At 38.2% G+C, this 15,182-nt stretch overlaps 1 long non-coding RNA gene and 1 other non-coding gene across 2 annotated transcripts; both read right to left on the bottom strand.

Moving 5' to 3' along the window:
• Positions 1–825: 825 nt before the first annotated feature.
• Positions 826–932, bottom strand: LOC128281387 (small nucleolar RNA R71). Its single transcript, XR_008271595.1, has one exon. It is a non-coding gene; the product is annotated as a small nucleolar RNA R71 (small nucleolar RNA).
• Positions 933–11,956: 11,024 nt separating this feature from the next.
• Positions 11,957–14,132, bottom strand: LOC128296428 (uncharacterized). Its single transcript, XR_008287058.1, has 3 exons — positions 14,002–14,132; positions 13,045–13,086; positions 11,957–12,162 (listed from the first exon to the last, which is right to left on the bottom strand). It is a non-coding gene; the product is annotated as an uncharacterized LOC128296428 (long non-coding RNA).
• Positions 14,133–15,182: the final 1,050 nt, after the last annotated feature.

Raw genomic sequence — 15,182 nt, forward strand, 5'->3', positions numbered from 1 at the left:
ACTATACTATTGTTCGATAGGTGCGCTTGCCTTTTCGTCGTGATAATAGTTAGTCTAGGTTTGATCTTCATTATAAATATTTATTACTTGTTACGAATCACGAGATCAAGTTTTTGGTGCCGTTGCTGGGGAACTAAAATATTAGGAACACTAAATTTTTATTACTTTAGCCATTTATTTTTCTTGCAATTTTATTTTATTTTATTATTTATTAATTTATTTTTTCTCTCTCTTGGTAGGTTTTTATAGTTTATGACTAGAAGAAACCCATCAAGACCATTACTTTTTGACGAAGAAATCAATCACACAGTTCATAGAAATCAAAGAGAAATAAGGCGTAGTTTACGATACACGAAGAACGAGCGAGAAGACGATACTCAAACCCCAACTGAAGAGATGGCCGAAAACCCAGGCGATCAGTTGCCTCCTGCAATTGTAGCTAATCAAAATCCTGCTCCACGTACTATGTATGACTATGCTAAACTTTCTTTAACATGAACTAAGTCTAGTATAGTTAGACCTGCTATTACTGCGAATAATTTTGAACTAAAACCTAACACAATTCAAATGATACAGTAGTTTGTTCAGTTTGATGGTTTGCAGGATGAGGATCCCAACACGCACTTGGTGAATTTTCTTGAATTTTGCGATACATTCAAAATCAATGGCGTTTCTGATGATGCCATTCGTCTTCGGTTATTTCCCTTTTCATTGAAAAATAAAGCCAAGTAGTGGTTGAACTCGTTACCACGAGGATCTATCACTACTTAGGAACAAATGACCGAGAAATTTTTACTAAAATATTTTCCGCCAGCTAAAACGGCTAAATTACGTAATGATATCTCTTCTTTTGTGCAGATGGATTTAGAAACACTTTACGATGCATGGAAGAGATACAAGGACTTACTGAGAAGGTGCCCTCACTATGGGTTACTGTTTTGGCTGCAAGTTCAAACGTTCTACAATGGTGTGAATCCCTCGACAAGACAAATGATTAATGCAGTTGCTGGCGGAACCATCAACAATAAAACACCAGAAGATGCCTATGAATTCATAGAGGAGATGTCACTGAACAACTATCATTGGCAAGTTATGAGGACAAAGCCAACAAAAACAGCCGGCTCTACAACATCGATTCAGTCACCATGCTCTCTAATCAGGTAGAACTTCTTAATAAAAAGATTGATAGTTTTCTTGGTTCTACGCAGGTACATCCAGTAATGAGGTGTGACTCAAGTAGAGGAGGTGTGCATACAAAATACCAATCCTTCAATCCTACCACTGAAGAAGAATAAGTCAACTATATGGTTAACAATAACTTTAGATTTCAAAATAACCCATACAGTAATACCTATAATGCAGGTTGGAGGAACCACCCAAATTTCTCCTGAGGTGGTCAAAGGAATCAAAAGCCACAAAATCCTCAAGGTTTTCAACAGCCACCTTATCAACAAGAGAAGAAACCAAACCTTGAAGAGATGCTTTCTAAATTCATCTCGGTGTCAGAAACCCTTTTCCAAAATACCGAGACAGCACTTAAGAATCAACAAGCATCGATCCAAGGACTCGAAACTCAGATAGGCCAGCTGTCCAAACTAATCTCCGAATGACCACATGTAGCACCCCAAACCCGGCCCAGACGTTATGGCCGGATCTGACATGCCACATCGAAGCGTTCAAAACATTTTATATTGTTGATCCAGAAAAACCTACTTAGTGTTTTAAAAGATAATTTCATTATAGGTTAAAGTGAATGGAAGTCATGCACCGTAGGAAACCGGAAAAGAGGAGGTGAGTCTATCGGACTACTTAAGTACCAAGCTCCCTTCGGATCCAATCCTAGACATGCACACCGCCATCGCCACACCTTAACGTCATGTATATTTCTAGGAAACCAATTTGATTAAGTCATTTTAGGAAAAGTGATTAATTTTGGAAAATACTTTCATTCGGAAGCTTTGCTTGTTGTCGTGTTATTTTGAAATCAATTGTTGCTTTTTTTTTTTTTTGAAAACGCCTACTAAAGCTATCCAATTTCAACAGTTAAAATAAGTAATACCTATCTTAGTAATACATATTAAAACCATCAAAAATAATTAAGCGGCCTTATTACATTTAAAACCCAAACCTCAACGTAAATAATAGGATGTCCAGTTCACGGAAGAAAACCAAACTTTCGAGCAATGTGGCCACTCAATTCCTCACGACTCCAAGCCCACTATGGTTGGGGATTTCTGCGTGGATGAAAATAAAAGGGTGAGCTTGGGGAAACTCAGTGTGTAAGGAAAACCCATTCAAAGCCCAAGTCACTCAAGCCTATTGGGCCTAAGCCCATTCAGTAACAGTGGTCTTGGACCGAGCCTTTTGATTACAATAAAGCGGGCCTTAGCCCTTATTCAGATAACAAGATGGCCCATAGGACCATTTCAAAATACATGCAACATCAATAACATATGCAAGCCCATTTGGGAGACTACTCAACCCACCAACCACTACACTCCACCGTACCACCCTACACTCTATGTGGGAATAGCTCAACCCACCCAAATTTAACACTCCATAGTTGCGTACCTTCTTGCTCGATTAACGATAAATTGAAGCAAAGCCTCCAAAGACGTGGACAAGCCACTTTCAATACTTCCTCCATCAATATCCCAATCCCATGCATCGATAATAACAACATGGCATGCAAGAAATAACAACAATCAAACATGCATTTAGGTCAATTTAACCCTAGGGGTATTTGGTAATTTATCTACTAGGGGTAAAATTGTAAATTTTCCACTTTTAAAGGTATTTCAAGAATTTATCTATTTTAGGGTTTTTCATGCATATTCCTACTTTTCACGTACTAACGTAATCACGTCATCGCGGTTCTTACCGAATTGGGCCCGTTGACCCATCATTCCAATTTTGGCCCATTAAGCCCAAAAATATCGAGGGCACAAAAATCATGCACTTTGCAGTCCAAATTTTGCAGCTTACCAAAAACATTAATCGATTTACCTCACGAGCATTCGCACACTCGCAAATCTACAAAATACTGGTTTTCGGCATTTCGGCTTTTCGAGTTTTGCCGATCCAGACTAAGAAAGAGGGTGTTAGTTACACACCTGTTTGTGACGATATGCTGACGAGATCCACACACGAACCGCCTACAATTGGATTACTAACACGTTAATCTAACTATTCAAATACAAACTATGTATTAGCCCCTTACAATATTCGGCTAACCACACCTACAGATCATAGTAAGCTTATAAGAAATCAATAAGCAACTTATTAACAAATTTTTGTCAATGTTTACCACATAATCATAATTTCACTGCAAGCTGTCTTCCTGAGCAACAGTCACTAAATCATTTATAACTGGAGCTACGAAACTCCAAATCAAGTTCTGTTAATTTTCCTTAAAAATAGACTCATATATATTATATCCATAAAATTTTCAGAATTTTTGGTTTGGCCAATCAATACCATATTTTTCTCAAAGTTTTGCATGTTTCACTGTTTGACTAATCTGACCACTCTTCATTACGAATCAAATTTCTCATTGTACAGAATTCAAAATATGTTCTCGTTTATTTCATTTGAAACTAGACTCAAATAGTTTTAATTACATAATTTATTCAGCTTCTAATTCATCTCCCACAATTTATGGTGATTTTCCAAAGTCACGTTACTGCTGCTGTCCCAAGCAGATTTATTACCAAATTCACTCTTTCACACATAACTTGCATGCATGTTATTTAAACATGTATATCACCAATCAATCATCACATATCTATGATTTTACTTAAGTATAATCTCCATTTCATCATTTTAAAGCACAACATGTTAGCCGATTTTTCCCTTTAGCATTTAAGGCACATGCATGTTCATTTGTTTGGCTCAACTTCACCTATCTTCCATTTTTCATCAAAAGAACATGAAACAACAACCATTTCCTTCATTTTAATTCATGACCAAATGCTCACAACACAACCAAAAACCAAAATATGCTTCAAGAGTTAATATAGAATCAAGAAGAACTCATGAACATCAAGATAGAAGCAAACTACCATGAACTTACCTTCAATTTTCTTCCCCAAGTGACCAAACATTCAAGAGCTTTCTCCTCTCCTTTCTCTTCTCTAACTTTCGGCTATGATGAACAAAGATGGACAAACTTTGTTCTTTTCACCCCTTTTTCTTTTAATGAAATTTCATATTTCATCCATTTAATTCTTTAATACAAAAGACATGAAATGCCCATCATGGAACATTTACCTAACCCATTATCATGGAACATTTACCTAACCCATTATCATGGAATATTTACCTAATCCATTATCATGGAACATTTACCTAACCTATTATCAATTTTTACCATGAATTATGGATATCAAGTGCTCATATTGTCTACAACAACATGATGGCTGGCCACTTCATGTAAAATGGGAGGTTTGTCATGCAAATCCTCCTATTTTGCACTCCTATTTATTTGGCCACTTCTATTTAGCTATAGCATTTTCAAACATTTTCACATAGGTTCTATTTCATAATTTCACTCACAAATGACAAAATCAAAGCATGAAATTTTGCCAACATTCACAGAATTCCCGAAAATTGGAGCGTTACAACTCTACCCTCCTTAAAGAAATTTCGTCCTCGAAATTTACCTGATCCAACTAGTTGAGGATATTGTTGACGCATAGTCTCTTCTGATTCCCAAGTAGCTTCTTCCCTTCCATGATTACGCTAAAGTACTTTCACTAACGGGATAGATTTCCTTCTGAGAACCTTAACATCTCGAGCTAATATTTGCACAGGCTCCTCCTCAAAGATCAAATCGATCGAACTTCAATTTACGCAATCGGGACATGAGCGAGGTCAACGCGATAGCGCCTTAACATGGAGACGTGAAAACATCGTGAATCTGTCTAACTCGGAGGCAATTCCAAGCGATAAGCCATCGGGCCTACTAGCTTCAAAACCCGATAAGGCCCAATGAACCGCGGACTCAACTTGCCCTTCTTATCAACCTTAATATCATCTTCCAAGGAGAAACCTTTAAGAAGACCATATCACCTACCGAGTACTCAATCTCCTTACGCTTCAAATCGCATACGACTTTTGCCTATCATATGCTTTTTTAACCGGTCCCTAATTATTCGACCTTATCCTCGATGTCGCCTACCAACTCGGTCCAAGAACTTGTCGCTCTCCTAGTTCGGTCCAACAACTAGGTGTACGACACCTTCGTCCATACAGTGCTTCATACGGTGCCATTCAAATACTCGCCTGGTAATTGTTATTGTATGCAAATTTTGCAAACGGCAAGTAATCCTCCCAACTACCTCGAAAGTCAATCACGCATCCCCTCAACATGTCCTCCAGAATCTGAATAACCCTTTCCGATTGACCATCATTCTAGGGATGGAAAGCCGTACTAAAATTCAATCGCGTCCCCAACGCCTCATGCAACCTTTGCCAAAACCGAGATGTAAATCTAGGATCCCGATCAGAAATAATTGAAATTGGGACTCCATGAAGTCGCACAATCTCCGCCACATACAACTTGGCTAACTTTTGAAGTGAAAAGTCAGTACGAACAGGTATGAAATGGGCCGATTTGGTCAACCTATCCTGTAACACCCCATACCCGAGACAGTTGCCGGAGTCAGACACGAGGGGTTCGCAGACTTAAATCACTTATTGCACAGTCTATTTTAAATTTCTAGACGAGCTGGCTAACTGCGTCACTGTCACCTTAAAAATCATATCTCGAGTTCCAAAAGTCAAAAACCAGTTCCGTAAACTTTTCCTGAAACTAGACTCATATATCCATCTAAAAAATTTTTTTCTAGAATTTTTGGTTGAGCCAATTAGTACAGTTTATTAGTTAAAGTCTCCCCTGTTTCAGGGTTCGACCACACTGACCTTCAGGCATTACGACTTGGATATCTCCCTATACAGGGCTTCAATACTGATGCCGTTTGTTTCTATAGAAACTAGACTAAAAAAGGAATCTGTACATATATGGAAAAACTTCTAATTATCTCTGGTTAATTTATAATGAATTTCCAAAGTCGGAATAGGGAATCTAGAAACTGTCCTGGCCCTGTTTCGCGAAAACTTAAATATCTCCTAATATACTGTTCATATGATCATTTCGTCACTTTCCTATGAAAATAGATTCATCAAGGTTCGATTACATAATTTATTCACTATTTAATTCCATTCCTACTATTTTTAGTGATTTTTCACATCCACATCACTGCTGCTATCAGCATCCATTTTTAAGGTAGACTTTACCTATTACATAGTTTCCATGCCTCTTAATGAACATATACATTCAAGATGACTATAACATTATGCTCAAAACATATATAAGCCATTTTCGCATGGCTATCCAAAGTTTACATACCAAAGTTCAAACAAAACATAATAGCCTATACATGCGAAATGTTCTCTTAGACCAACTAGGAAGAAGATACCAAAAAGTTGCAAGTTTTGGTGTGATGACTTGACGATGGTCCCGAGCACACAAAAATGAATCAAAGGAACCTAAACAAGTGACAAATAAACACACCGAATGAGTATATAACTCAGTAAGTCATAAGCATTACACTCTGTCCATCTATAAAATATCATAAAAGAAATCAAATAATGCAAGATTAGGTACTCCATCCATACCGACTATGCCATAATTTCACGCACATTTATGATTACATGCTCTCAACTAGCCAAGCCTCCATTGACATCTCGTATGATATTCGATATGATATTTGATGCATCTCCACACATCATTTTATCTTCATTTAAATTATACTAATAATAGCATTTCATCTACTCCACAATAATATTATGTTCCTACTTCAAATATAATCACCACATAGGTTCAAGACTTACCAAGCTCGGTTCCAAATATAAACATAACATCTACTCGATAAAGTCGCACACTTAACGTTAATGATTATTCGAAAATATACTGATAAGTCCGCACACTTAGTGCTTAATATTCAAACCCGCACACTTAGTGCTATACAATTCAAACTCGCACACTTAGTGTTATACAATTAAACTCGCACACTTAGTGCCAATCTCATTATAGTAAATGTTTATACCCGCACACTTAGTGCCAAAATCAGCAACTCAATTCATCTCACTTCTTTTTTTACACTCGATAAATTTTGTCACTTCATGCATTTATATATCATTCCATTCGGCATAAGTACATAGGTATTATGATTATTTATATCAATACAAAATATATGCTTAACAACTTACCTTGTGTTGGGTAAAACGGTTCTAACTTCGGCTACTCGATGTCCTTTCCTTTGCCTTTGCTTGATTCTCCTCCTTTAACTTCTTGAGCTTAATCAACAAATTAACTAGTTTAACTGTCTTGCTAAATATTTATATCAAAATATTAATGATTTCATATCATAGGAGATACATGACTAATTCTTATCTTCCTACCATATGTTTTTGAGCTATTCGACTAATAACCATATGCTATCGCCCTACTATCAATAATTCAATCACACATGCATATATATATATGGCCGAATGTACAAAGCTTAGACTCAACATCACCTATGCTCTTAATTTGATGGCCGAATATGCATACATGTATACATGATATCAACTATACTATCATCTTTAATTCACCTAAACACAACATTTCATCTCATGAACACTTGACCGAATTCTTCCTAATCTAGCATGGCTTCACATATATTTATAACATCCTACAAATCCACATATACCACATTTCTACATAAATTTTCTTTTACTTTTCCACTACTTCCATTCACAACATCAAAAGCACCATACACATGTATCATTACAAAGCTTCACACTTAGCATGCAAATGACATCAACACAAATCCACCTTAGCCGAAACTTAACTCATCTTCATGCCTCATCACCACAACATCAAACATCAACCAAGAAGACAACACCCATGGCCGAATATCATCTCCATCCCATAGCAAAGATTTAAACCATGGGCTAGGTAGAACTCAAACTAACAACTAAAAACATGCATGAATCTCATGGACAACATCAAACATACCTTAGTCTAGCAAACCACCATAGCTGATTTTCTCAAGCTCTCCCCCCCTTCTTCTTAGAACATTAGGCCAAGGAAGAAAAATGTGAAAGGATGGACACTTTTTTTTTTCCTTTGTTTTCATCATATTCCTTTTTTTCATTATTTTATTCTTTCTAACATAACCACTAACCCAACATGTTTGCAACATGTTTCCACGCATAGCATGGCCGGCCACCATGCTTAAATTTTGGGTAAATTGACATGCAAACCCGTCATTTTCACAACATGCATTAATAGACCACTTTACATTTGCCTAGCACATTTCTAAATTTTCTCACACAAGTCCTATTTGATAAAATTCACTTACAACTAACAAAATCCAAACATGAAATTTTCACACATGCATATGTACATATAATGAGCATCAACTATGACGGTTAATTATTTTTATGACTCGGTTTAGCGGTCCAGAAACCACTTTTCGACTAGGGTCAATTTAGGGCTGTCACATATCCACAATCACCCACACCGAGTCTTTCTTCGATGGTGTCAAGGGCAGCCCACTCACAAAGTCCATGGTTAGCCTCTCCCACTTCCAAAGTGGTATCTTCACTGGCTGTAATAGTCCAGAAGGTAATTGATGCTCAGCTTTCACTTGCTAGCATGTCAGACATTTCCCTACAAACTCCGTTACTTCTCGTTTAAGTCCAGGCCACCAGTACAATTCTCGCAAGTCGTGATACAACTTGTTCCCTCCAGGACGCATGGCACAAAGTCCTCCATGAGCTTCCTTCAATATTGTCTGCCTCAAATCAGAGTCCTTCGGAACACAAATTCTTCCTCGGAAACACAAAACTCCTTCGCCATTTAACCCAAACTCAGAAGTTTCCCCTTCCTTAACTTGTTGGAAACGAGCGACCAAAGACTTATCGTTCAACTACTTTTCCTTAATCTGATCCACCCAGATTGGCCTCACTTGCAACTCAGCCAACAGACCTCCATCATCATACAGACTCAGACGAGCAAATATTGCTCTCAGATCAAATACAGTTCTACGACTTAGAGCATCGGCTACCACATTAGCCTTGCCTAGGTGATACTCGATCGAACAGTCATAATCCTTAAGCAATTCAATCCATCTCCTTTGCCTAAGCTTCAGCTCCTTCTGAGTCAACAAATACTTAAGACCCTTGTGGTCTGTGTATATAATACACCTCTCCCCGTACATGTCTCCAAATCTTAAGTGCAAATATCACTGCCGCCAACTCCAAATCATGAGTAAGATAGTTCCCTTCGTGAGGTTTAAGCTGTCGTGATGCATATGCAACCACCTTACCCTCCTGCATTAACATGCAGCCCAAGCCTACATGTGATGCGTCACTGTACACAGTAAAATCCTTCCCAGACTCTGGCTGAATTAACACAGGTGCTTCAGTCAGAACTTTCTTCAACTTCTCAAAAGCCTCCTGCTGGGTCTCAGTCCATACAAACGGTACCCCTTTACTTATGAGTTTTGTCGAGGTGCGCCATCACGAAAAACCTTCCACAAACCTTCAGAGTATCCCGCCAACCCTAGGAAACTTCAAATTTCGACACCGCCCTAGGTGGCTTCCACTCCAAAATTGCTTCAATCTTTCGAGGGTCCACCTTAATCCCTTCGGCAGAGACCACATGTCCTAAGAAGGTTACCTCTCTCAACCAAAATTCACACTTGCTGAACTTCGCAAAGAGTTTCTTCTCCTTAACACTCATGACACTATCTGAAGATGCTCATCATGTTTCGCCGGTTTGAGAATATACCAGATATCATCAATAAAGACGACTACGAACTGATCTAAAAATGGTTGGAACACACGATTCATCAAATCCATAAACGCTGCAGCAGCATTCGTCGGTCCAAATGGCATAACCAGAAACTCGTAATGACCATACCGAGTCCTGAATGCCGCCTTTTAGATATCTGTCTTCTTGACCTTTAACTGATAATATCCAGATCGAAGGTCGATCTTGGAAAATACAGAAGCTCCTCTAAGCTGGTCGAACAGATCGTCAATCCTTGGCAGTGGATACTTATTCTTAATCGTCAGTTTGTTCAACTGGCGATAATCAATGCACATCCACATCATACCATCCTTCTTGTTTCACGAATAGCACCGGTGCTCTCCATGGAGAAACGCTTGGCCTAATGAAGCCCCTATCCAACAACTCTTGAATTTGAGCCTTTAACTCCACTAACTCCTTCGGTGCCATCCTATACGGTGCGATGGACACGGGCGCTGTTCCAGGCAACAAATCTATTCCAAACTCAACTTCTCGGTTCGGAGGCAATGCTGAAAGCTCCTCCGGAAAAACATCTTGGAAATCCTTTACGGTCCTAACCTTATCCACCGTCGGTCTCTCCTCTTGGATCGACTTACAAATGCCAAATAGACCTCACAACCTTCCGAATCCACTTTTCAAATTTCTTAATGCCGACACCACATTGGACAAATAATCCTTCGCTCACCTATCACCATAACCTCCTCATCCTTTGTGGTCCTTAACACCATTCGTTTAGCGGCACAATCCGTGGTCGCCTTATGCTTAACAAGCCGGTCCATTCCTAAAATGTTATCAAACTCTCGAGCAGTAACTCCATCGATCTCCGGGAAAATCCTACCTTGAGTTTCTAAGGGTACATCCCTATACGCTTTGTCTACCCTAACAAGGTGACCCAAAGGACTTAGTACAGATACCCCACTCATAATCTCCTCGAGCGGTCAAGTTGTCCATAATCCGTTCGTGGCCTCCAACCAATATTCCGCCACATTCGGCTATACCGAACACGCCCTAAAGATCTCCGCTCATTAGCCCAAGTTGTTCGAAATAGATCCCCGAACTCCATTGCCCGTACTTGCCCCAACAACACTTTTCAGAACACGAAACATTGCCTGTGACAGGGAATCATCCTCGACACCGCGGTCATGAGACTCTACCTCTGTTGCCGGTGGTACCGGTGCATCCACCGCCGGCATATGTCCCGAAGACGAAGATCTCGCTCGAGCACTTCCTCAGCCCCGTCCATGGCCTCTTCCACGAACGGCTCTTGTACTCATATCGTATTATCTTGATTACGAATTTTTATGCATTGATTCAATATTCCAGTGTTTATTACAGATGTTTTATGAATCAAACAGTAGTTCAGAGTTTGTTTTCGCAGAATCGAAGTCTAGCTGCAGTTTCAGTCTCTTATCAGATTTTCATATGGTTTCAGCATCATCCTACCTAAAGTATCCTAATAGGGTTTCAGTACAGACAGATAATTCAGGAAAATATTCAGAAAAATTCAGAATACTTATAGACTTGAGCCGGAGATTCGGAATACCACCTTCTAAATATCTAAATTTTGAAAATCGAGTTTTTCACATTCTTTATAAAATTTTCGCTTTCAAAAATCTTTGTTTTTGTAAACCCATTCCACAGCTGAGTTGTTACAACCTAGGCTCTGATACCACTAAATGTAACACCCCAAACCCGGCCCAGACGTTATGGCCGGATCCGACATGCCACATCGAAACGTTCAAAACATTTTATATTGTTGATCCAAAAAACCTACTTAGTGTTTTAAAGATAATTTCATTATAGGTTAAAGTGAATGGAAGTCATGCACCGGTAGGAAACCATAAAGAGGAGATGAGTCTATCGGACTACTTAAGTACCAAGCTCCCTTCGGATCCAATCCTGACATGCACACCGCCATTGCCACACCTTAACGTCATGTATATTTCTAGGAAACCAATTTGATTAAGTCATTTTTAGGAAAAGTGATTAATTTTGGAAATTACTTTCATTGCGGAAGCTTTGCTTGTTGTCGTGTTATTTTGAAATCAATTGTTGTTTTTTTTTTTTTTGAAAACGCGCCCTAAAGCTATCCAATTTCAACAGTTAAAATAAGTAATACCTATATTAGTAATACATATTAAAACCATCAAAAATAATTAAGCGGCCTTATTACATTTAAAAACCCAAACCTCAACGTAAATAATAGGATGTCCAGTTCACCAGAAGAAAACCAAACTTTCAAAACGGGTGGCCATTTCGAATTCCCTCACAGCTCCAAGCCCACTATGGTTGGGGATTTCCTGTGTGGATGAAAATAAAAGGGGTGAGTTTGGGGAAACTCAGTGTGTAAGGAAAACCTATTCAAAGCCCAAGTCAGCTCAAGCCTATTGGGCCTAAGCCCATTCAGGTAACAGTGGTACTGGACCAGAGCCCTTTTCATATTACAATAAACTAGGCCTTAGCCCTTATTCAGATAATGTATGGCCCATAGGCCCATTTCAAAATACATGCAACATCAATAACATATGCAAGCCCATTTGGGGAGACTACTCAACCCACCAACCACTACACTCCACCGTGCAGTCCTACACTCCATGTGGGAATAGCTCAACCCACCCAAATTAACACTCCACGATTGCGGCCTTGCTACTCGATTAACGATAAATTGAGGCAAAGCCTCCGATCGTGGACAAGCCACTTTCAATACTTCCTCCATCAATATCCCAATCCCATGCATCGATAATAACAACATGGCATGCGATAAATAACAACGATCAAACATGCATTTAGGTCAATTTAACCCTAGGGGTATTTCGATAATTTATCTACTAGGGGTAAACCGTAAATTTTCCACTTTTAAAGGTATTTCAGTAATTTATCTATTTTAGGGTTTTCATGCATATTCCTACTTTTCACGTACTAACGAGAATCACGTGCATCGATTTTCTTACCGAATTGGGCCGTTGACCCATCATTCCAATTTTGGCCCATTAAGCCCAAAAATATCGAGGGCACAAAAATCATGCACTTTGCAGTCCAAATTTTGCAGCTTATCAAAAACATTAATCGATTTACCTCACGAGCATTTGCACACTCGCAAATCTACAAAATACTGGTTTTCGGCATTTCGGCTTTTCGACTTTTACCGATCCAGACTAAGAAAGAGGGTGTTAGTTACACACCTGTTTGTGACGATATGCTGACGAGATCCACACACGAACCGCCTACAATTGGATTACTAACACGTTAATCTAACTATTCAAATACAAACTATGTATTAGCCCCTTACAATATTCGGCTAACCACACCTACAGATCATAGTAAGCTTATAAGAAATCAATAAGCAACTTATTAACAAATTTTTGTCAATGTTTACCACATAATCATAATTTCACTGCAAGCTGTCTTCCTGAGCAACAGTCACTAAATCATTTATAACTGGAGCTACGAAACTCCAAATCAAGTTCTGTTAATTTTCCCTGCAAATAGACTCATATATCTTATATCCATAAAATTTTCAGAATTTTTGGTTTGGCCAATCAATACCATATTTTTCTCAAAGTTTTGCATGTTTCACTGTTTGACTAATCTGACCACTCTTCATTACGAATCAAATTTCTCATTGTACAGAATTCAAAATATGTTCTCGTTTATTTCATTTGAAACTAGACTCAAATAGTTTTAATTACATAATTTATTCAGCTTCTAATTCATCTCCCACAATTTATGGTGATTTTCTAAAGTCACGACTGCTGCTGTCCCAAGCAGATTTATTACCAAATTCACTCCTTCACACCTAACTTGCATGCATGTTATTTAAACATGTATATCACCAATCAATCATCACATATCTATGATTTTACTTAAGTATAATCTCCATTTCATCATTTTAAAGCACAACATGTTAGCCGATTTTTCCCTTTAGCATCAAAGGCACATGCATGTTCATTTGTTTGGCTCAACTTCACCTATCTTCCATTTTTCATCAAAAGAACATGAAACAACAACCATTTCCTTCATTTTAATTCATGACCAAATGCTCACAACACAACCAAAAACCAAAATATGCTTCAAGAGTTAAGGTAGAATCAAGAAGAACTCATGAACATCAAGATAGAAGCAAACTACCATGAACTTACCTTCAATTTTCTTCCCCAAGTGACCAAACATTCAAGAGCTTTCTCCTCTCCTTTCTCTTCTCTAACTTTCGGCTATGATGAACAAAGATGGACAAAACTTTGTTCTTTTCACCCCTTTTTCTTTTAATGAAATTTCATATTTCATCCATTTAATTCTTTAATACAAAAGACATGAAATGCCCATCATGGAACATTTACCTAAACCATTATCATGGAACATTTACCTAACCCATTATCATGGAATATTTACCTAATCCATTATCATGGAACATTTACCTAACCCATTATCAATTTGTACCATGAATTATGGATATCAAGTGCTCATATTGTCTACAACAACATGATGGCTGGCCACTTCATGTAAAATGGGAGGTTTGTCATGCAAATCATCCTATTTTGCACTCCTATTTATTTGGCCACTTCAATTTAGCCTATAGCATTTTCAAACATTTTCACATAGGTTCTATTTCATAATTTCACTCACAAATGACAAAATCAAAGCATGAAATTTTGCCAACATTCACAGAATTCCGGAAAATTAGGGCGTTACACCACAAGGTAACTTACCAAGTAATACTGAACCTAATCCGAGGGAACACCTCAATGCAATTAGCAGTCAAAATAAGGACGGACTCATTGCACCCGAGCCAGAAATACAACAAAACAACGCGATGAACAAACGACGAGAAGAGGTAAACAATAATGATCCCAAACAGTAAGTACGAATCATGAACCTTGTGTGCCATATCCTAAAGAGATGGCGAAAGACAGAACAGAAGAACAATTCGGTAAGTTTGTCAAACTCTTAAAGAAATTACATATTAACTTACCCTTTATTGAAGTTCTTTCACAGATGCCCAACTCAACAAAATTCTTAAAGGAATTCTGAGCAATAAAAGGAAATTAGACGCTACATCGCATGTGAAACTCAATGCAGTCTGCTCAGCTATTCTAAAGAATAAGCTACCTAACAAATTGAAAGATCCAGGGAGTTTGACAATTCCTTGCTTAATTGGTAGTTTATTTATGAATAATGCTTTAACTGATCTAGGGGAAAGTATAAATGTTATGCCCTATAAAATGTTTAAACAACTCGGTCTCGGTAAACCCAAACAGACTAGGATGAGCATACAATTGGCTGACAAAACAGTTAGATTTCCTAAGGGTATTATTGGAGATGT

This window comes from Gossypium arboreum, chromosome 1 (assembly GCF_025698485.1).
Source record: "Gossypium arboreum isolate Shixiya-1 chromosome 1, ASM2569848v2, whole genome shotgun sequence".
In the NCBI taxonomy this organism is placed as follows: Eukaryota; Viridiplantae; Streptophyta; class Magnoliopsida; order Malvales; family Malvaceae; genus Gossypium; species Gossypium arboreum.